Below are 21874 nucleotides of genomic sequence, written 5' to 3'. Positions count from 1 at the left end.
AACACAAACAAAGCAAGAACAACAACAAGAAAACTTAAAGCGAAAAGAGATGTCAGGAAGCAAAAAACAAAACAAAAATTAATCTCAAAAAAAACAAAAACTACCATGAAGATCCTAGAGATAAGAACAGATATTGCATCCAGTAAAAAAGATGCTAGAAAAAAGTCAGAGATTTAATTTAATTACTAAGAATTCCAGGAACAGAGCACATTAAAATAAAATAAAAAGAAAGAAAGAAATAAAGAACAGAAAAAAAGGGAAAATTATCAAAGAAAGAATACAGGAACATTTCCCACAAATGAAGAGTATGAACCTTTAGAGAGAAAGCGTCCACTGAGCACCCAACATAATAAAAGTAAGAAGACCCTCATCGAGGCACATCACTATGAAATTTCAGGACACCAAGAATAAAAAAACCTAAAAGTGTTCTGAGAAATGGAAGGGGAGCCAGGATGCATTGAGCTTCTCCATAACAACAGTAAGAACTAGAAGTCAACAAAGCATCACTTTCCAGATCGGGAGGGAAATGATGCTCAATGAGAATTCAATGTCCAGGCAAACCTCCAAACTGAGACCAAGAATGAGGTTGATGGGATGACGCTGAGACAGTGAGTCCAGCACAAGAGAGCCCCGGGGTGCCAGTGGACGAAGATGGCGGGCCACAGCACGCCTGGAAGCAGCCAGTTCAACTGGAGCCTGAGAGCACAGGACTCGCATGAGTCTTCCTCCTCCCTCCTCCAAACACCTGGAAGATCACCAAAGAGGAGATGCCAGTCCTGAGCGAAGTTTGGGGATGAGGATCTTATTGATAAGTCCAGAGAAAAAGTAAGGCACCACTCCAGTCCCAGTTACTAAGTCTAGGAAAAGTCACAATGTGATCACAGCACACCACATGGCTCACCTCTACATAACAGTTACATAGTTACAATAATGTTAGAAGGGAACCCTAATTTCACCGACATTGTTGTTTAACTACACTGGAAGGATGGAGAAACAGGAGGTGGAAGGCGGGTACTTGGACTAACTTCTCATCTTCCTTAATCAAAAACTGATAGTGTCCAAACTGGAAACTCACGAAGGAGCGTCATGAGCCCACAACTTATAAACATGGAGGTAAGTGAGAAGGACAGCTAAGAGGACAGGTATTTGTCATTATGAGCCCAGAAATACTATTTGATTTTTAAAACTATGCATATGCACTATTTTGAGAAAAATAACAATTAAATGAGAAAAGTGATGAAATATGTAAGGACCCGGAGAGTGACTAAAGAATGGATGAATGTGTAGCAGATTTCTGAGGAAGGCAGGAGTCTAGAGGAGACATAAAACTTGGTCCTACGGGACTGTCACCTGCCCATTGTCAGGGCTGTGGAATCTGCCCCATGGTCTGACCGACACTGTGGGGAAAAAGGGGCACCAAATACACTCCTATTCATTATTTAGTAACATGCTCCTTTGTTTATTTAGGTCATGTTACAATACAAAAACTCTAAGCAAAAGCCAAATAGCTCAGTATAGTTATTTGGTATTGCACACACCTCTTCCCCAAATCCACATGCACATTTTTCAACTTTCATCACTAGTTTAAAAAACAAAAACAAAGAAAACACCCTAAATGGTAACTTGGCAGTATATTTCAAAAGATGAAAGACACACACCCTTGATCTCACAACCCCCTCCAGGAATGTATCCTAGTCTTTGGTAAACTACAATGAAATCTGCAACAGTGACCTTCAACCTTAAAAGCATGTGAGAATACTGATTCCTGGGCCTCGCCCCCAAGAGAACCTGAATTTATTTGTCTGTGATGGGGCCTGAACATCTGTGTTCTGCAGCCAGGATGAAGAACTCCTGGTTTCTAACAAAGAAAACTGGAAACAGCCTAAGCACTCCACTGAGAGAACTGATTAAATCCATCATGATAAAGCCATACCATGAAATCCTACACAGCCTTAAAACCTGTGGCAGGAAACAAGATATTTCATGAAACATATTTATTGACATGGACAAATACTTACAGTGTGCTGTTAAGTTACAAAACAGATTATTAAAGTGTATATGCAATATAATCCAATTTGGAGAGGAAAATGTATATAAGAGAACGGCCACTATTCTGGAATTAAATGCATCATCATTGTTGACAGCTATAATGTCTAAGTGTGGAAAGATTTAAATATTTTTTGCTTATCTGTATATTCTAGTACTTCCACAATGAGCAAAGTATTATATACATTACCCTCTAAAGTTCAAAATGCTTAGACATGTCACTTGTAAGTTTTAAGTGTTTTAACACTGTTTGTATAGATTTCAGCTCATGCCACACCCATGTTCCAATGAATAAACCGACATACACAGACTCACCCAAACTCTCCAGTGGTTTTTCAGGGCACATTCTTCCTGCCAAATCTCCAGGGTGAAAGCACAACTTTCCCATGGGTTTCATCTTTCCTTTGTAGGTAACAAAGTTGGGTGGCCTCAAACCCGGAATATCCTTCTAACTCTATTACACCCACTGACCTTCTGAATTCACCTTCACAAGTGTCTCTGGGATGAGAAGCGAGCTGCTATTATTGTAATCATATCAGAAAACCAGCCACGGGATTTGTGACTGCAAGGAAGACAAGGAGGAAGTCACAAACACACGGCCCGATCCCCTACATTCCAGCATTCCTAAACCAGTCAGCACCACTGGTGGAAGGCATTGGGGCATGGAAGAGGGGACATGAAGGAAGAACTGATTCTAACAGACACTCAGAGTATGGGTGTGTGTTTCTAAGGAGCTTCCAACATGAGGAAGGGGTTGAGTTATAGATCACGGAGTATGAAACTCCAGGAGGGTGCATCCCCTTGTGTTCTCAGCAAACATGGCAGAGGTACCATCACTTTCATCCTTCACCTCACCCATCCTGATGCATATTCCTGTCTCAGTGCCCCTTCCCTATTCTTTGCATCAAAGTTATGCACTGAAAAGAACCAAGTAAACTGCAGAGTCTTAAATAGCTACAAGGAGTGATCAAAACATATGGTGAATGTTTAAATTTTTAAAAATTTATTACAGTAAAAGACACATTGCCATTAATCCCCCTCAAAATACTCCCCCTCGCTTCCAACACACTTATCCCATCATTCTTGCCACTTCCTGAAGCAGTTCTGGAAGTCCTCTTTTTTGAGTGTCTTTAGTGGCGCTGTCGTGGCTGCCTCGACGTCCTAAATCGATTCAAAATGTTTACCTTTCATGGTCATTTTGACTTTGGGGAAGAGTCAGAAGTCACACGGTGCCAGATCTGGTGAATAAGGTGGATGAAGACACACCATAATGTTTTTATTTGACAGAAATTGCCGTACCAGAAGCAATGCAGGACATGGAACCATTCTACTGTGATCAAAACATACGGTGAATGCTGCTGCCGAGTGCCATCCAACACAAAAGCAGGGATCTTCAATACAGGAAGTGGCACATCAAACCTTAGTAACAGTGTGTGTGTGACAAGTTTCAACTTCTTCGGTGTAGTCAGTTGGGTGTGAGCTATGGTTGAGAGAAGGTGTGCTTTTAAAGTGTGCTGTTAATCATCCTCCATCATGACAATGCTCCGTGTCACACATCACTTCGGGTACAGAAATTTCTGTCAAATAAAAACATTACGGTGTGTCCTCATCCACCTTATTCACTGGATCTGGTACCGTGTGACTTATGCCTCTTCCCCAAAGTCAAAGTGATTCAGGACATGGAGGCAGCCACAACAGTGCAACTAAAGACACTCATGAAAGAGGACTTCCAGAATTGTTTCAGAAAGTGGCAAGAACGATGGGATAAGTGTGTTCGAAGTGAGGGGGAGTACTTTGAGGGGGATTAATGGCAATGTGTCTCTTACTGTAATAAATTTTTTTTTATTTAAATATTCACCATATTGTTTGATCACACCCTGTATCTTCAGAAGTTTTTGACATTTAAGATAAAAACAATCAGGGAATTAAGACCAAACTCCAAATATGTAAGAAAAAGGCTTTAACATATGGCATAGGATGAACCGTCGGCTTCCTAGGTCCAGCCTCTTGCCACCTAGTAGCAATCAGGACACTGGAGCAAGCAGAAAATCTACAATTAGGTTTTACTACCTATAATGGAGGATTTATGGGATGGTTTAATTGGTAGTCGCAGGGTTAAAACCTGAAGTAGGGGAACAAAATCATCTTTCTGGATGTCCCAGTGAGCCCGCATGCATTCCATGAACTTTTCTTACAGCCAGTGGAGGCACATGTCTGCAGGGGGACAGAGTGCAAATGTAATTCTTCCTTCTTCTAACCCTGACACATGCCAGAGTCAACAACACAATAGACCTTGGTCCTTTTATTTAAAAGGAAAAATGGTTTCTTATGGAAGAAGAGGTCTTCAGCCAACACCCAGAAACTCAGATTTTCTGAAGAACACAAGAACCCATTCAATTCAGTCATCTCCAGAAATACCCCAAATCACAACACTCAAAAGGTCAGAAGAAGATTCAACTCAACTATGCATGTGTTGACTCTAAGAAAGAATATACCTGCCAAAAAGGATTCCTTCCAGTTAACTGGGCCCAAATTTATAATCAGAGTCTAGCAGTCATTATTTACAGGGGGCCTGTGACATATGCTGCATTTCAGGGAAAAACCACAGATTGAGCTGCTCAGCCACCTGCACTACTTTCCTGCCATCTGAGCTAAACCTTATAAAGGAGTTCCTGGAATCCTGTTTAGACTAATGGGCTGAGACCTGCCCCATTCAATCAAAGCTGCATAGCTATATCCTCATTTGCATCTTTACTGACCAATCAGAGCAACTAGATAACGATCAACCAGAACAAGCAATTCTGACCAATCAGGACAGTGTTATTTGGACCAATCAAACTGTGATTTAGATTAATTTGCATAAAAATGGAGCAATCAGAGACCAGAGCTCTCTATGTTCCCAGGCTTCCCCTTTGGGGGGGGGGGGGGTCGGGGAGCACATTTTCCATTTCCTCCAGAGGCTGTTTCCCAGGTTTGCAAATTGTTCACCTAAATAAAGTCTCTTCTTTTTCTGCACCCAGACTGGGGACTCCTGTTGGCACTGGATTGGTGGCAGCGACATTTTATTGATGAATTTATCGATCTGCACCTTATTGTCATCTTCAGTGCTGGCAAAATCATTTGAAAATCTTCCCAGTACCATGTGTGGTCAATGCAGAGATTAATTAAATTGTATGTTTATGTGAACTCCACGTGTTCAGAGAGATTTCAAGTAAATATGAGAGGGGGGAAGGCTTGAGGGGTATGTTGGCTGATGGCATAGAGCGGGGTAAAACTGTCCTCTGCAGGGGGTGACTCATAGCTAAGTGCTCACAGAAACCACCCAGTGCCCCAGCTGTGGGAAGCCAGGGTCCCAAGGGACTAGAGTGTCCCTGCTCACCCATTTCCCTTTCCATCCCACTCTCTCAACAAATGTTAGTGGACTCGACCATCTTCCCTAGAAGGGTCTTTGCAGCCACACTCTGTCCCCTCTCCAGGCAGCACCCCTGGATCCATATGGATTCAGAAGCCAACATAAATAAAGGCCAAGCCAGAAAGAGGAATGGTAGCAAAGCAGGGCTTGACTGGCTTCCTGACTCCCCTGAAAAATGTGGCTGCATTTATTAGGGTGGCATTCTGTCTGCAAATCAATGTGACAATATTCTTACTAAGTTGAAGAATCCCCTCAAAAGAAGCTTCTAATTATTACTCCACACTACAACAAGATGGAAAGACATCTTTGCTTTGAAAAATTGTATTTTCTTAAAGGGGATTTCAACTTTCCAAGAATGAAAGCACCTTTCCTAGGTCCCTACTGTCTTAGGAAGGCTTCTATTTAGGTTATGCTTACTTAGCACCCTGGAGCATTCCTGTATGCTGACTGCAGGTGCCACGGTCTATAGACTATCAGCATATAATATGGTCCTTTTCTACCTGAGTAATTAGCCGTAGAGTAAAATCCAGTATAACTGGGGTTCTCCTCGGATTTCTTTGAATGTCTAAGTGGTCTAAGGAAGAGACAACTTATCCTGAGTTCTAGGCTCTGATGATGAGATTATCACAATATTTATAGAATTACTGTAAACACCGTAATCTGTGTAATAGATCATATGTACAAGATGTGATAAAAAAAAAAAAATATATATATATATATATGGTGAATGCTGCTGCTGAGTGCCATCCAATGAAAAGGGAGGGATTTCCAATATGGGAAGCGGCACATTAAACCTTAGTAACAGTGTGTGACAAGTTTCCATTTGTTTGGTGCAGTCAGTCGGGTGTGAGCTATGGTTGAGAGGTGGGTTTTAAAGTGTTACGTAAATCAAGGATCACAAACAGTGCATGAAATTTTCTTTCAAATTGCAAAAAAGTGCTAAAGAGACACACAAAACATTAAAATTAGTTTATGGTGACCATGATCTGGTACTGTGCGACTTCTGGCTCTTCCCCAAAGTCAAAATGACCATAAAAGGTAACCTTTTTGAATCAATTCAGGACATCGAGGCAGCTATGACAACACAACTAAAGACATTCACAAAAGAGGACTTCCAGAACTGCTTCAGAAAGTGGCAAGAATGATGGGATAAATGTGTTCAAAGCAAGGGGGAGTATTTTGAGGGGGATTAATGGCAATGTGTCTTTTACTGTAATAATTTCTTATTTAAACATTCACTGTATTTTTATCACACCTTGTACATATATATATATATATATATATATATATATATATATAATCTATGTAATAGATTAGATAGAAATATGTAAAATATGTAATAGCTTACATGTATTAAGAGATTAGCAGGAGGGAAACACCACACAAAAAAAATTATATTAAATAAAATTGAGCTAAGCAGTGATACAACTCTGAAATGGCCCAGGAAACTAAATGGTGTTTGACATATACTTTTTCTGGATACAGACAAGGACTTAATGTCACCATTGACCCTGGTTGGTCAGGATCACCAATGTTTTCTAAATCCTTAGACTGTTTCGTAGTCAACAGTCCCAATTATTAAGTTCAAAGGGAATTTCCCAGAAAGGGCAGAGCAAACTGTCAACTGTAGCTGTAGAAGATCAAATACACAGCTCGCAATAGAAATAAATGCAATATAAATATTTAGGCAGACCTTGTGGTATGTCATCTAATCTGACCCTATTATCAAAAATAAATAAATAAATAACACTGTGATTTTACTTCTGTGGCATCCACTCTGAGAGCAGTCATAGTTTGAAGAGGTATTTTTAGTGATTTTTAAGGGCAAGCACTCATTCACTTCCAAAACTGTGCTCCACATGACTGTGACACAGCACTTGGGTCGATTCTCCTACTTGGTTCTGATGGTGGATCACCACTGACTCAAACTAATGTGTGTCAGAAATCAAAAAGACACAATTTGAAAAGATGAAGAAGAGAAAATAGGCTGAGGAAGAAAGAGAGCGTTCATAAATAACATTACTTGACGTTAAGCACCTCTTAAAATGCAGAAAACAGACAAAAAGAAGGGAAGAAAATGTGCTTTTACCTTCCAAATACGGGCACAGCCAGTGACGGGAGGGGAAGAAGGAGGGGTACGCTCTGGGGCTGAGAGATACAATGGACAAGATAACCACTTGAATCTCCTGCCTGAGATAGAAACAGATTTCCTTAAGATGTTCCAGAAAGACGTATACTACCAGAAAATATGAAGGGGACCAAAGTTTTGCCACCCCAAAATATACTGTTTGGGATACTGATTTATGCTGGTTATTAAGAAACAAAGACTCAGAAAGAAGTTTCGATCCCCAGCCCTTCCCTGCCTAAAAGAATTCAGACAAAAAAACCTGCTTAAAGGAGGGGAACATCACCTCAGCATCATAACATAAACTAAATGGCAGACAGGAAGAACTCTAGCAAAGCCTGCTTGTTGAACTTCCCTCTGTGTCCCACTGTTTCTGGGTGGCCCGGCAAGAATTTATTTACGAAATGTTTGCTCTTTCTCATCTACCTGTAATCTATCTGCTTTCCCTTTGAAATCCCAGACCCCTGCCTGCCTCTCCTTAGTCCAGAACGGCATATAAACCTCCACTGACCGATGCATCTTCAGGTCTCATATTTTTATGGCAACCCTGCATGCACATCCGTAACAAATTTTGAACATTTTTTCCCGTTAATCTGTCTCATGTTAATTTGATCATTTCACCAGGCAGAAGAACTTAGAAAGGTGGGAGGAAGATTATTTTTCTGACCCTCACAATATCCTAGCATTTCCTATACCACGAGCTGGAGGAAAGCACCTAAAACAAAACTTAATCTTTGTGTCTTCTGCACTCACAGTAACCTGATTTATCATTTGATTTTTCCTATAAGATAAGGGCCTCTGCCACCCCATTACTCACTTTGAAAACTAGAGGATTTGCTAAGACTGTTGGTGACGACAGAGACTCAAACACAACATGAGATTTTTACCAAATGGCTCTAGGTTCACAGCCCGCATTTCTTTCTCTTCCTAGGAATCCGGCGTACTTTTTCCTATTTTCAGTCTCGCTGGGTCACTTCTAGTAACTGTGCTTGAGCAGACCCTGTCAGCTCCAGGGCGTGGGCGGGCAGCTCAGACTCTGCCTCACAGAACACTCACCCTCCATCTCTGAGTCAGTTGCCTTTTAATGGAAATACTATTCAGTGATCATTTTCATAAAAATTTGTGCTGGCGCAGTTTTGTTTCTCTTGACACTGGCCCAAGTGTTTTTCTCTTCTGATTGATTTTCGGTTGAACCTCAGCGTGTCTTTTTTGGTTGTTTATTTTTTAATACATTTTCCATTTTTACTGCAGGGGAAACGTTAGAGCCAATGTGACCCAGCTGCACCCAATCAGCCCCACGACCCGCATGTATACAGCCAAGATGATGGGGAAAACGCCGCCTGTGGAAGCCCAGGGCTGCTCCCGCCCAGACCGGAAGCGAAGGCGGCCTTCCCAGTGGCAAACACAGGGGACACTGTCCCTCTCTTGGGGACCTGTGTTTGCAACTTGGGTGTTTCAGCAGACCATCTGACCTCATGCACCCTAAGTCTAATAAGTTCTCTGCCACCTTTTCTCCTGCGGAAAGAGTGTGGTCAGCCATTTTGCATGTTTAATGGAACCCTTTGAGAAACACGCAGGGCGCTCTCAATTGCTTGTCGCTTGGTTCCTGTCAGTTTCCAGGCCATACTCTACACAAAGATCAGAACATAATGATAATGCCCTGGCTTACTTTGCATTTCCTGCCCTCCTTCACACCTTTCTAAGACCTTGTCCTGGCATCTGCCATTTTCTTCTCTTAAACAGTCAGAATCTCTTCGAAGTTAAGCATCAGCTCTGTGTATTTAAGCCGTGCATCCCCAAGGAGGCTAAGATTGGTCCTTGGAGGATGAGAAAAAGTCTTTCTCTGTTTATGTATAAAGCACAGAGTTACCTAAATATAGATATACACATGTGTATAATATAAAATACATAAACAGATATACAGTATACCTGTGGTATTAAATTTTAATGTGGGAGAGGGGTAACTAGAAAAAAAATTGTCTGGAAAGACTCCTTAGGGGGTTGGTCATGAAAAAAAAGTTGAAACACACTAATTAAAGCCAAGGGTAACTGCATCACAAAATAGTGTCACTTCTTGCTATGTTAGCACCAAGGCATCAGTACCTCAGTGATACGTAAATACTAAGACTGTTGTTTATCCCAATCTGATCAGGATATCCCCACAATCATTTCTATAAGCTGGCAATCGGAAGAATTACAATACAATGATTATACTCTTTAACCAACAATTCACATACATATATGTTACCACCTGTTTTAAAAACCAGTGGGTGTTGAGCACAAGAAACAAAACCAAAATATAAAAAAAGGAAAGAAATAAAGAATACTCTGATGCAAACGACGCCGATGACTGTACTTGTCTGAAAACAGCAACCTAGTTTTCAATGCCTAGGAAGGAAAGCGTTCTCAGGACACCTTGTCATTCCATATTAAGTATCCAATGCAACAATCATCCTTGCCTTGCCTCAGTCTATTACTAATCTTGCTTATTCCAAAAAGGAAACATCCATTTAACTTTCTCAAATGACATGCAAGTCTTATTTTCACTTGCTTGGAGCAAAGACTAAAGAAGCATATTTGATCTTGCTTCCTTCGCCAGTGCAAACGTTAACTCACTCTGATCCTTTTTTCTACTTCTTTCATCTGGGTTGAGCCCAAATATATCCCCAACCTTTTGGAGAGGTAGCCTGCATTTCCAACAGGGCCATCTGTGATGCTGCTGCACCTTTTCCTGGCCTGCACCGGCCATGCCCCTGACGGAGAAAGAAATAGAATCATTTTACTCATGATCTCAGAGTTTACCTACACCAGCATCAGAGAATATAGAAATAATTTTGCGATAACCTCAAAGGGTGAATTCATAGTGCACAGACAGTAAGTACAGTATGTTTTCTGTCCTAAAAATCCCAGGCTAGGGCAGACTTATGAATAATTATCAGTTATTAGGAAGTCTGCGAAAATCCCCACCGTCTTATAAAGATTGCATGGCGCTCATCGAATCTCCTTAAGGCCTCTGTTTCCCTCTGCTCCGCAGAGGTCCCTGGACCTGACTCCTAATTTCCAGGGCCAAAGAACGCAGGCACCTGCCTCCAGCAAATCCACTCCGATTCCCCCTCATTCCCAGACACAAATTTCCATGAAAACCAGACACAGGACAGAAAGCAAGGGCAGACTATTCCAAAAGCACTTCAGATCTGCAGCCTGATTTCATTACATTCGCTGGCTTGTTTCTTTTAGCCCCTGCGTGAATCCACGGCAGATGAAACTTCACTGACACTGGTATTTCAAAACTGTGCAGTCCATACACTTCAGGAAATAAGACCAGTGCAGGAGGGAGAGGGGATAGGCCTGCAGAGGGAGATGTGGGAATTCAGAGATCAGGAGGAAGAGGAAAACACTTAGCAATGCTGAGATTCCTCGACAAGGTGATTCTACGGGGTGGCATTTGTCATATCGCTTAATCCACCCAACACATCTCTACAGCATGAAAGTTGTTCAGCCTGAAGGGGAAAAAGCTTCTACAGTTGTCATTACTGGTGATCCTAGTTTGACTAAATAGAGCAGTTTCCAGAAGCACATTTTGGCCGTTTCCTACCCACAAACACTATAGACGGGAGCAGCTGGAGGGGAATCCATTTGGGGCAGGGGTAGGCAGTCCTTTGGGTTCCTGTCACCTTCACTGCACTACAGTTGAGAGCTGCACCAGAGAGCTGACAGTCCTGCGTTTAGCAGTTTGTCTCCGAGGTCCTGCTTGATGATGTGGCAAGTCGTAAGGACGTTACCCTTCCCTGAGGAGCCACACACCGCCAGCCTCAGGTGCGGGCTGGCGGCGATGACACGGCTTTTCCTCCAAGGTTCTCAGCACATGTGGCTTCCATCCATGTGGTCTCGTATTCCTTCTGTGTTTAGACCACTTGCCTCTCACATTCTCATATTTACACATGTTCACTGAACGCAACCCCAAGTGAATTATTTAGGAAGTCTTAATGTGCTTCAGACTTCTCAAATATAATTTAGACTTTAAATTAAATTTGTTCTCCCATGGGAGATTGGGAGGCAGAATGCAGCGTGCAGTGTCAGTAGAACTCAAACAGAAGTTTAGGTACCTCTGAAAGGATCCCACCTGGTGGCCAGCGCTCCATGGGGGACGAAACAGGACTCAACTACAAAATTCAACTTGAGAGCAGCAGAGCCTGCTGTGCACAAAAGAGATTTTCATACATTTTTGTTTGTCCCTGGATGGCCTACAACCTGAGATATATAATGATATAGACTAGAACACACAGCCATGCTCCTTAGTTTTGAAGTTTTGGGGTTTTTTTGTGTGTTTTTTTAATAAATCACGGTATTCTTTGTCCCTCGATGTTTGATGGCCGATAACTGCACTGAATTAGCTGTTAAATTTGATACGGCAATTTGAGTTGAGAAAAGCCACACATATTTGATTTAACACAGTTTCGTTTTTTTTACAGTAAGCACTGCCCACGGGGAAAAATAAACCAGAACAAAGAGAGTGGAATTCCCTTATCGTGCAGTAGTGATAACGAAAACAAACTATCTACAAGGAAGCACAGACAAGGAGTTTGCTGCAGACCAGGCACTGAACTGAAAATAAATTTCTTATTCAGGGAAATAAGTAAGAATCTTAGTAAGAAATACTTAAGAATGAGTAAGAATTAAATCAACTCAACCATGTGCATATAGTAAAAGGGTCAGTGGCACATTCCACACAGTACATCGATCATCACAAGTGGCATATGAGCGATCGACGGACTTTGTGAGACTTTGCTGTGAACTTCAGGGCTGCATACGCAGAGAAAAGCCCGTGTGGAATGCATCTGCCATTACCAACTTGTGTGGAGATGCGCTCTTAGAAGCTAATGCTGTAGCAATCCATCTGACTGATATTCTTTCTTTCTCTGGGGTGCTAGCCCCTCAAGAATGCAGTCCATCGAAATGATAAATTGTATGATTCTCAAGAAACTGTCCACATGCTTGGGTTGTTTGTTTTTTGTTGTTAAATGGGCAGAGGACCTGAAGAGACATCTCTCCAAAGAGGACATACAAATGGCAAATAGACATATGAAAAGATGTTCAACATCACTAATCAGAGAAATGCAAATAAAAAACACAATGAGATATCACCTCACCCCAGTCAGAATGGCTATCATCAACAAGACAAATAGTAACAAGTGTTGCAGAGGCTGTGGAGAAAAAGGAACCCTCATACACTGTTGGTGGGAATGCAGACTGGTGCAGCTGCTATGGAAGGCAGTGTGGAGGCTCCTCAAAAAATTACGAATAGAATTACCGTTTGACCGAGCAATCCCTCTCCTGGGTATCTACCAAAAAAATCTGAGAACATTTATACATAAAGACACGTGTGCTCCAATGTTCACTGCAGCTTTATTTACAGGGGCCAAGACATGGAAACAACCAAAATGTCCTTCGATAGATGAATGGATAAAGAAGTTGTGGTATATATACACAATGGAATACTATTCGGCGGTAAGAAAAGATGAAATAGGACTATTTGTGACAACATGGATGGATCTTGAGAGTATCATGCTAAGCGAAATAACTCAGACAGAAAAAGCAGAGAATCATATGATTTCACTGATAGGTGGTATACAAACCAAAAACAACAAAAGAACAAGACAAAAGAACAAAGACAAAAGACAAAAGACAAAAGAACAAGAGAAAAAAAACAACAAAAGAACAAACAAATGAGAAACAAAAACTCATAGACACAGACAATAGTTTAGTGGTTACCAGAGAGTAGGGAGGGAGGGAGGGGGGTGGGAGATGAGGGTAAGGGGGATCAAATATATGGTGATGGAAGGAGAACTGACTCTGGGTGGTGAACACACAATGGCATTTATAGATGATGTAATACAGAATTGTATACCTGAAATCTATGTAACTTTACTAACAATTGTCACCCCAATAAACTTTAATTTAAAAAAAAGAAAGAAAATGTCCACATGCAAAATAGGAAATGTGCCATGATGCCAGGATTACCTTTAACTGGGGAAACACACACAAATAAGATTTTTATGCATGATTCCAACGAAAGCAGCACTATTTGTTACCAGGGGTACAGAGTTTCGGTCTGAAAGCAGGGATTTTATTTTGCCTTTTAAAAGCGCGAAGTGAGTCATCAGGAAATCATATACACATATTCCGTGCCAATGTGAAAACTGCAGATTTAGCACTGAACATGGCACGCTAGCTTCAATTCTTTCCTGCAATCATATCTGGTTTCATGGTGGTATTTGGGGTGACACTGCCAATGGAGACACAAAAATTCTATTCCTGTGACCAAGCTATTCAGCAGACTTCATGGTTACTAACTCTATCAAATCTGAACTCTTAGGCTGAACTGTCTAAACCTAACTGTCCAGCATGGTAGCCATCAGACACACATGGCTACTGAGCACTTGAAATGTGGTCAGTCTGCTGCTGTCAGTGTGAAGTGCACACTGGTGTCAAAGACTTAATATAGACAAAAATCATGTAAACTATCTCACCAATATATTTATATTAATTACATTTGAAATGACAATGTTTTGGACATGTGTTACTGAACTAGATTATTAAAATTAACTTTCTCTGTTTCTCTTTTTTAAGGTGGCCACTAGAAAATGTAAAACTAGACATGACACTCACATTCTATGTCCTTTGCTCAGGCTCTGTGTCACCCTCCTCCCTTCTTGTCACTTGTGGGTCCTCCGTTATGACCAGGAGGACTCCAGACGGCAGAGTCCAGGCATGGATTTCAGAGTCAGTCTGCCCGGGTTCCGATTCTGCTCTGGCTCTTACTATCTGTGTAAGTCTGGGCTCAGCACACCCGAGCCTCCCTTTGTTATTCAGGAAAATAGGGGCAGTGAGGGCCCCTCCTTCAAAGAGCTTCGGCGAGGATGACCTGTGGCAACATGTACCCCGTGCCTATACCATCTCGTGAAGTCAGGGTCAATCACCATCCTCCAAACATGACGTTCTCCCTTCCCTTTTGCAAGATTGCTTTATTCCCTACCTTTGAACTTCACATTTAGGTTACTGAAATTGGTGATTAGATTGGTCCCTCCAAAACCCAGGAGGGTTGGGCAGCTCCCGCACCACACGACCCACCTCCTAGGTAACACTTCCAACACTCCAGGCGCCTGATGGCCGACCCTCCTGCCTGTGCCACCTCCCCGCCCCTGCCTGTCCAGATCCAGCATACAGAATGGCACGGCTTTAGTGCCTCACCCTTCGGGAAACATTTTCTGATCTCCCTGTGGTACGGTTCAGATCCCTTTTTTGACTTATGAGACGGACTATTTTATTTATACTCTGCCTTGTTCCAAAACAAAATTTAAAGTGATCTATAAAGATATATGCAATATAACAAGGTTTTTTTAAAAAAATTCAGAAGGAGATGCAAAATACTAACAATGAGGCTAAAGAGACGCAAGAACATAAACAGGAGCTAAGAATGTGGTGGCCCATGGGTCTTACACACACGCTGGAGCTGGAGCACAGACAGGCCTCTGCGGGGCGACATCCTACCAAATGCTCAATCACTCCTGAGGCTCAGACTACAAGTGAAGCTGTTCCATGAGCCCTTAAGGGAGAGGGGGCTGTGTGATGGGATAGTAAGCCTGCCCAACAGCGGTCCTAGAACAAGCCCAGTGTGTCTGTCGCATGCGTGGGTCTCTGTGATGGCCCCCAACATAGCACATCAGAGCACTTGATATAGAAGCCCCTAGGGGCCACTGCCTCCATCACTGTACAGTGTAGGGTCCGGGCTCACTGTCACACTGGCCTGCTCTGAGCAGGTGGCACCACTGAATGTGCCACTTTTGTTAGTATACACACTCACCCCCTTTCTAGATTCCGTGACATATGCATTCACCCTTTCTAGATTTCATGGCATGTGTACTCACTCCCTTTCTAGATTTTGGCTCCCTGAAGACATGATGTTGCAGTCTGTACAAGACGCCCTGCCAGTCACTGTGCCATTCCCCATAGAGTGAGCACTTTCTAGTCTCTCTTCCTTGAACTTGCCTTTCTGTGGCCCAGGATGCCCTCCTCCACTAGAGTCCTGAACCTTCACAACCTGGGTCAGCTCTGACCACAGACCAATCGCTGCCTATCCTGCATTAATCTCCCCCGTGTGTATTTGTCCCAAGAACACTGCAGAGTGAATGCTATTAGCTCTTTGGAGTGAAAAGGGCTGCAGTTTTGTTTACATGTTGTCAATACAACTCGTTGAAAAGAGGATAATTCAGGCAGGCCGCTGACCGCTGGCATCAGACAGGTGGCCAGGCACGCTCCATACAGGAATGTTCTGACTTTTCCCATTAAATTCGCAGCTGTTTTTCAAATCTCCAGTAGATATATGGCCAATGTCTTAACAGTTCCTAATTAATCCATGTTCCCCTTCTCTCTCTTAGCACAGTGCTCTCATTTAATAGGTGATCAATACATTTTGATTGAGAAATGTGTTTCCAGGTTGCTTAAAAGAAAGAAAAAAAATTTAAGATGATTTAATGCTTAATTTTTGCAAAGAAAAAAATTATACTGATGCTAAATGGAGTTACAAATGTGATCTTAACATGTTCACAAACAAAATCCTTCTCTGTCTAGCGGTAGCTAGTTTACTGTGGGTTCTACATACTTATGGGATAATTTTATTGACTCACCTCTGGTTTTGCAATTTGGGTACAGAGTACTTAGGAGAAATTATGCTTGTGGGATGTTCTATTTAATTACCTGTATGTACAAGTCTTAAATAAATCAAACTTCATCACGAGATGGGATTAGAAGACTCGTCAGGACTGACGCGACTTCCGCTATAAAATGCTCTCTGCTTCTATAGCTGGGTCTTTTGGTTTCAGAACTTGGGAGTAAATACTAGTAATGTGCTGCTTGAAACCCCTTCTCCACAAAGGACTTGCAGCATTTCCTGGAAATGATCCCTGTTTTCATTATTTTTATTTTAGCACTCCATCCTGAAGTAATTTCACTGCCAGGGTCAAACAGACTAGGAGGTACTTTTCGATACTGAAGCAAATCTTCCCTCTCCTTTTGTTTTTTCTGTCGTCCTGCTACGTACGGTCTCTCGCTTTGCAAGAAGAGCCAGCCTTGCACGAGACAAGTTTAAATGTTGTGCAGTTACAGCCCCAGATCTGTAAATACGGCAGCAGGCTCATATCAGCTGTGTGAGGTGGGCTCTAATCTTGATGAGAATCCATTCAACATGCAAGATCTTCTTAGCATGTTCCTAAGTCAGCCGTTGGTTTCTTTTCAACATGTTTTTACCTCGTTTCCTAATCAAAGAAACCTCAGCTATTTAGTACATTTCATTAAAAGGCTCATGTTGAGATTGTACGTGTGAGTGGTTTGTATTTCCAAACATTTCATTTTACTACTTCAGTGATCACTTATACTGTGCTTAGAGCTACATAAGTCAGCGTAAGATTTCCTGAAATGTACCTTAGTCACTCCTGCGTCCACAGTCTTACCTGCCTACCCCACCAGGCTCCTCAGAGCAGCTCCTTATGGCAGCTCCTTTCAATATCTTCTCAGCAGCCTAGGATCACAGTTCACTCCAGCTGCAGCCGCATCCCAAACATCAGGGGCACACAGGAAGAACAGCACTTTTCCCATCCTCAACTTCAATCGACTTATTATATTAAGGCAATAATGGGCAATTAACAGAGTAAGTTCTTGGGTTTCTCCTACTGTTGCAAATAGTTCAGAGCCTGCTGTCCCCCTGTAGCTCAGACAGAAAGGAGACCACCACCGGCTAATCCAGTTCCACCATGCAGCCAGCACAGGACTGCATACCCACTATGACTTCTTTGAGGTGGCTACACACACACCCCTGCCCCCAGTGCAGAAAAATGTGCACACTCCGATTCCATCTTTCTCTCACTTTATAACTTGAATGACATTATTAAGCCCCAAGAATCCACAACATACCCACTCCATCAGTGAGAAAATGAATCTTCCCACTAAAATCTGAGAGTCCATCAGCAGAACTATGACAATGGTCCATCACCAACACACCTTAGCTCCTTTGCAGCCCTGCACTCAAACTGAGGTGACAACACACTTCTCCACTTTTCAATAAAGATTTGGGACCTTTGCCAGAACCAACCCTTAATCAAGTGAAAATAACGGTTTCCTGTTTAAAAAAAAAAAAAAGGAAAAAAAACAACACGGTAGATGTACCTGTTTTCTTTCCTATTCATTGGAGGGAGGTTTTTCTCCCCCTACAGTGCGTTTTTCCAGGGGGACTCACTATTGGAATAATATTACTCCTAAAAGGAATTCCGTATGAGATAACAGCATGTGTGAAAATCTCATTCCCACTAAAACAAATCAAAATCATAGGGTATGTTTTAAAAGGAGGCAGTTACAGATCCAGGTTTTAAAAACCTTTAGACATGCTACCCATTTTTCCTAGATCAGATCTCACTTCTAGTTCTCTAGGCTTAAAATTTACAAAGTGACAAATTCATTCAAAAGGCCTATTTTACACACTTTCAGGATATTTCAGTCTTCACACACTGCCATGTTCAAATAGGAAAAGTCACATAACCAAACTTCCTTTGCACACACTTACGAACACGAACTGAATCAAGGTAACCGAACCCCTCACTTTCATTGTTAAATTACTGTTTCTCATACACAATCAGGATCTTCCAGATTATGACATGTCACTGTAAAAATAGAAGAACTTAAAAGTTACTTTAAATCTAAAACTTAGACCCAGTGCTCCATTTTTAGATACACCCTTTAATTTCTTGGTGTTGTCTACATCTTACTTACATTTAAATTTAGGAAAGTAATTTTAGATCACCAGCCTTCACCACCTTCACAAGATTCGCAATGTTACAAATACCAACTATCCAATCCTCTCTCTTTGAAATACTAAAATGTTTAAAATAAAAGGTAACATTTTCGGGGTGCAGGAATTTCCCCCTGGCTATTCTGAAAAGCTGGTTCCGATGATAGTCCAGCCATTGGAAATTCCTGTTTATCTACAGAATAACTGCTTTGAATCACCAAAAGTGAGAAAGTGTATATTGACAACACATAATGTACAATTAATTAACTGACAGCTAAAAAGCCAACTGAGGGTGCAAAGTAGGACCAACAAGAACGTCGTTAGGAACATCAATACAGACCTCCTGTGTCAGCACCACCAATCATTGCAGTGACTTTCAAAGTCCCCCCAAAACTCCAACTCACCCTGCCACTACCAGGGATCAAAATTATCTGAGCTTGTATCCAAAATATTTGAATACCTCCTTTGTGCCAGCTTGTTTTTCTCACAAATACTACTCCAAAGGGTTTCATAGTTTCAAGTTCAAGGTGTAGATCATAAACAAAAGCTGTACTTTGAAGGACCACACTCCCCAGGAATGCCCAAACATCCTTCCACACTGGAGAAAGAAAATCGGACCCCTCTGTCATTCTCCTCCTCAACATAAAAGCTTGCCTGGGAAGCAAAGGGCGATGGAACTAGGAGGTGACAAAGAGACCTGCATTTAGATGGATCAACTTCCAACTTAAACTGAAAACGGACAGAAAGCATCAAAAAGTTGGAATTCTGCTCGCAATGACTTACTTCTGATTTAAGCTACCTTGACCACATCTGGCTTTGCAGACTCCAAAAGTCTCATTAGAAACATGTAGGTGTCTCTATGTCAACACCTCCTGCAGAGAGTTCTAAGAAATAGCTGGCAGCGCTGATATTTATTCAACATGACAATGTCCCCCCACCACTCCATATCATATGACTGATGCTGACCTGCTATCATTTTTCACTGGGAAATAGGAAAAGATTTTAGAAACATTAGCTCCTCTGTCTTCTGAAGAAATAAATCCCCCCTTTTATTATTTTTTGTTGCTTAGGGATAGCTAACAAGAAAAAAAAACAGAGCCAATATTAACTTTAGAAAAAACATGTTGAAAGTGTTCTATTACTTACAATATGAGATATGATATATTCCATACAGGCAGCATATATAACATTTTAGAATACTATGTAAGTTAAAAATCAATATTGACATCTTTCAGAGATGCTTTACTTCTTACTTTTACAACTGGCATTCCACTGGGATCTTAGCCCTTACCACAAATAAAATATCTGTTTTTATGAGATCAGAAATTCAACAAGATTTTTCTTTAATACCAAAACAAAACATGAGAAGTGTGTATGGGGGGGGGGGATATTTACACACACATGTACAAGCAGCCCCATTGCATAATCCATTCAACATGAAACACTAATTTTCAAGTTTGCCTAAAAAAAGCACAACAGATTAAATTTTCAAGAAGTCATCATGAAATAATAGATAGATGTAAAATTATGTACCACAATTCTACCCTGAATTTTAAAAATAATATGAAATAATTATAAAGTTAGAACAGAACAGAAATTGAAATTTTAAGAGTAATAACTCAAGAGATAAAGTACTCATTTACCAGTCTAGGGTAATTTCCAAAAGTCATTGACTCAAATTGAAGCTAGGGTTACCCACCCGCAAGCAGCATTTGTGGTATTTGTAGCTCTCAGAAAACCTTTCTTTAGAATTACAAAGCTTTACTTATTAACCACAAGTTTGCATAGCTCATCCTATTTCCACTAGAATTGTAATTTCAATGGTACGATTAGTTCATTCATTACTTGACACACAGCGAATTAACTTAACTGGTTGGGTTTTTATATAACTTCTATTGCCTGGTCTTCCCACTGATGAAGGAGCCGGCACAAGCTGATGCCAGCAGTGCAAGGGTTAATCCCAGGAATGTGACAGTTCTGCTGGTGATAAGGTGAGGGGAGCTGAGGCCGTTCAAGGGCTCTGAACTACTTGAAGAGAATTAAAATACTCAAAAATAGTCAGTGGTAAATAAACTCTATGCCCTGTTATGTTATCCTGAGAATAATAAAATAGGCTTGTTGTTTTTACACACATTGGAAGTTTTCTGCACTACAGAAGCTACAGAAACGTGAGTGTGAAATCTGTGGCACATATGAATATGTTCTTTTGAAGGATAAACCAAATTGTTATATAAACGAAAAGTTGTATTAAATCCACATCAGCATTAAAACTGTTTATCCAGTTTATTGGGCAGTTTAGTCTGCTAGTAATAACACCTAATTCTTTGTGCTTAAAAATATTAAAGATAACTCTATGCAGTACCTTTTGGAAAACGTCTATACAATATATAATAGCGATAAGTGGTAGACGGATTTTAAACAAAACCCAAAAAAGCAAGCTGATAAAAAAATGACAGGCTACATTTTTAAACGTGAAGTTTTCCAATTAAGGCGGAACACTGGAAGTACTATATAAACGTAACAGCTGCAGGCGGAGGTGTCAGAAGGTGAAGAGACACAGACAGACCGAGAGGGGGACGAGTAAAGAGACGCGGCGGGTTTAGGAGCGCGCGTCCAGGGCGCCGTCGGAGCGCCTTTCCACGCGCGGAAGAGCCAAGCGGACAGTGACAACCAAGCCCACACCTGGTCTCTACTTTCAGCCAAGGGTGGGCTTTAATTCAACCCGTATTTCCACTCCAAACAAAAAAAAGTCTTTTGCTTGGAGCCCCGGGTTAGGCCCCCGAGGTTTGCTCTCCTGACCCTCGCCAATTTCGGAGTGCCTGTTCCTCTCCAGGCGTCCCGACCACGCGTTTTCCGGGGACCCGGGCACTGGCGAGCCATCCCTCCTGGCGTCGCACGCCCCACCTGTCCCGGAGCCGTCGGAAGAGCCAACTAGTCGCTGCCACCATCCCCGCCGCCGCCGCCGCCAGCGCGGGACCTGGCAGGGCGCGCGGGGCGCCAGACTTACCCGCAGGCGAGCGCCGCCGTCGGGGGAGGGCGTGTCCCACTCGTGTGTGTCCGCGCGTGTCCGTGCCCGTGTGTGCCCGCGCGCGCGCCTGGCCGTGCGCGCCGAGCCGGCCGCACTGACTCCCGGGCGCCGACGGGCTCAGCCCATGGTGTGGGCGCCGCTCGGGGAGGCTCCGTCTCCCGCCAATCGCGGAGCAGGGCGGCCGCCCCGACGCGCGACTCGCGATCCCGGAGTGCGCGCCGGGGGCGGGGCGGGGGGGCGTGCGCGGGCGTGCGTGTCCACGGGCGCGTGGGTGGGAGCGCGCGTGTGTCCAGGTGCGCGTGGGTTCTCGTGGGTGCGCGTGTCCGTGCGCGCGCCCTCGGGCCGGGGAGCGCGGGCGGCGCGGGCGGGTCTGGGCGCTGCTGGGTTGAGGACAGAGCTGGCCGCTCCGCCGAGGAGGAAGGG

The 21874-nt window shown here is 42.5% G+C and overlaps 1 protein-coding gene across 1 annotated transcript in view; it reads right to left on the bottom strand.

Annotated features, from left to right (window-relative positions):
• Window positions 1–21560, bottom strand: part of ERG (ETS transcription factor ERG) — a 250674-nt gene extending 229114 nt beyond the window's left edge. Inside the window, exon 1 of the mRNA XM_074325300.1 lies at window positions 21431–21560. The gene's annotated coding sequence lies outside the window, so the exon portion shown is untranslated. The remainder of the gene's footprint in view (window positions 1–21430) is intronic.
• Window positions 21561–21874: the final 314 nt, after the last annotated feature.

Source organism: Rhinolophus sinicus, linkage group LG01 (assembly GCF_036562045.2).
Source record: "Rhinolophus sinicus isolate RSC01 linkage group LG01, ASM3656204v1, whole genome shotgun sequence".
Lineage (NCBI taxonomy): Eukaryota > Metazoa > Chordata > Mammalia > Chiroptera > Rhinolophidae > Rhinolophus > Rhinolophus sinicus.
The sequence above is the reverse complement of the archived record's forward strand: the minus strand, read 5'-3'. Positions and strand labels throughout refer to the sequence as shown.